The sequence below is a fragment of the Pyxicephalus adspersus genome, chromosome 5 (genome assembly GCF_032062135.1).
Source record: "Pyxicephalus adspersus chromosome 5, UCB_Pads_2.0, whole genome shotgun sequence".
NCBI classification, from domain to species: Eukaryota; Metazoa; Chordata; class Amphibia; order Anura; family Pyxicephalidae; genus Pyxicephalus; species Pyxicephalus adspersus.
This window is the reverse complement of record NC_092862.1, coordinates 147,276,334-147,279,027: the sequence shown is the minus strand read 5'-3', so window position 1 is coordinate 147,279,027 and position 2,694 is coordinate 147,276,334.

The following is a 2,694-nucleotide window of genomic DNA, read 5'->3' as shown; positions in this document are numbered from 1 at the left end:
GCAATGATAACGGCATTATGGGGTCACTGCAATGATAATGGGATTATGGGGTCACTGGAATGATAACGGGATTATGGGGTCACTGCAATGATAACAGCAATATGGGGTCACTGCAATGATAACGTCATTATGGGGTCACTGCAATGATAAGGGCAATATGGGGTCACTGCAATGATAAGGGCATTATGGGGTCACTGCAATGATAATGGCATTATGGGGTCACTGCAATGATAACGGCATTATGGGGTCACTGTAATGATAACGGCATTATGGGGTCACTGGAATAACGGCAATATGGGGTCACTGGAATGATAACGGCATTATGGGGTCACTGCAATGATAAGGGCAATATGGGGTCACTGCAATGATAACGGGATTATGGGGTCACTGCAATGATAACGGCATTATGGGGTCACTGCAATGAAGTATAAAGCGTTACAAATATGGTGTAATTGTTCTCCTCTACAAGGGCCAATACGATTGGTGGATGTATGGGGAGACTCGATGTCTTAGGATACTTACATACAGCGACCCCCCAAAGCCGTACATCGACTCAATGAACCACTGATCGGGAATGGATGCTGTTCACTCCAGTGAAGGAGAGCACAGTGGGGTGTTGCTTGCTTGTCCTCCCCCATACTCTCTACATTGAACAGGATGATACCGTGTGTACAGTGCTCGTTCATTCATGTCATGAAATCTAACGTGTGTGCCTTAGACCCAACTCCATATACCCCATAACTCTCTGTGCTATATTATACACACAGCAGATCCTGGCAGTCCACATACCAAATGTATCTCCCGAGATTCACCGACCACGTCACACCAAGCTACAGCTGTCAGCAGCCACTTTCACAATTATTCCAAAAATGTCTACAACAGACGCCATGGTACTGACCCCACTGAGACCCGACCCGCAGAGTCCACATCTCATCCGGGCTCCATGGCCAAGGAACATTGTAAGCTGGCCGGTGATTGGATTCTCCCGAATCTCCTATCATGGCCTCCCAATAAACGTTTGTATTTGTGATGGCGCTGTATGAGATCAGAAAATATGATGGGGGTTATCCTCCTGGTGCTGGGGTGAGAAAGAGAAAGTCTGAGGGCTAAAATGACCAGAACCATCTGTCCCCCACTCATATCTCCATATGTCCCCATAGTCCCCCCACTCATATCCCCATCTATCCCCCCACCCATATCCCCATCTGTCCCCCCACCCATATCCCCATCTGTCCCCCCACTCATATCCCCATCTGTCCCCCCACCCACTCATATCTCCACATGTCCCCATAGTCCCACCACTCATATCCCCACATGTCCCCATAGTACCCCCACTCAAATCTCCACATGTCCCCATAGTCCCCCCACTCATATCCCCACATGTCCCCATAGTCCCCCCACTCAAATCCCCACATGTCCCCATTATGTCTCGCTCATACATATCTTTAGAATGGAGGATATGACACACAATCCCAGTATCCCCCTCCAGAAACATATTTTACACAGACTGTTATATAAAGGGTTCAATCCAGGTGCCACAAAGGGACTTTTGGCTCAATTTGTGAAGTTTTAGCAGAATTGATGTAACATTGTGGTGTGAGGAGGTGCGCTGTAACATTCACATATATCGGTACATGTAATGTATTCCAGGGCAGTGAATATCTCCTCAACCACACTCCTCAGGGGCAGGATCTGCACACATAACTGAAGTACATGAATGGTTCAAAGAGTCAGAAGATGGCCGGCTGGTTTGTGGCCCCTGAGGATGGGAGTTGGGCATCCCTTAATATGGTCATGTATGTATACCTAATACACAACATATATGTAAAGGTCTTTAAGCTGTAGGCACCTGCAGGTGGGAGCAATCCTGGGGGTCACACTGGGCCCTCACTATACTTTGTTTCCATTTAGAGCCCCAGTGCTGTTAATAGAGTGTAAGCTCTTGGGGCGATTCTTATCCTGATAATAATGAGCCGTTTATTTGGATGCTCTGAGGATTCTGAAGTCACTTTCCTTTTTAGACTCTGCTGGTGATTATGGGCCCCCCACCCGCCGTCTCCCTCCATTCGCTGAAGCTGGCGGAATAGATGCAGAATGAGGGTGGGGGGAGAGCTGCGGGGAGCGGCTGAATTAATTCGGAGAAGATGTTTTTCCTCGGCAGGATCTGAGATATTGTATAGAGAATGGCGACATCCGTCAGTGGCGTGTGGTGGGGAGATGGGTACATCTGGTGGGTCACACAGGGGTGGCCATGATACCAACTTTCCTTCCTCATTAGTGTAGATGACGCTTTGCCCTTGAGAAGAATCCGCAATAATAAAGGGCCGATGTGTCCAATCCGCTCTCTGATAACTCATCACATGCTGCAGGAATTCAGGTCAAATAATGCCAACATATTCTGTGGTGTTGTACAAAATAAGTGAAGGATGGGTCTGTATTAGATAACGGTGACCCCAGGCCCCGGCATTCCTTGTTTTCTGTGACCCAGACCATCAGTAAATTTTGCCCCTAATGGGGTATCAGCTTATATTTTGTGGAGGTGTGGAGCGAGTGATGATCTGGGGTTCTATGGGGTATTGCCCCTTGTACATTGCCCCGGCTGGGTGTGCTGCAACTGTTTACCCCAAGAAATATTTATATTCCATTACCTGGCCCCCACATGTCATCATCCCAGGAATATTGCAGGGCAGCTTC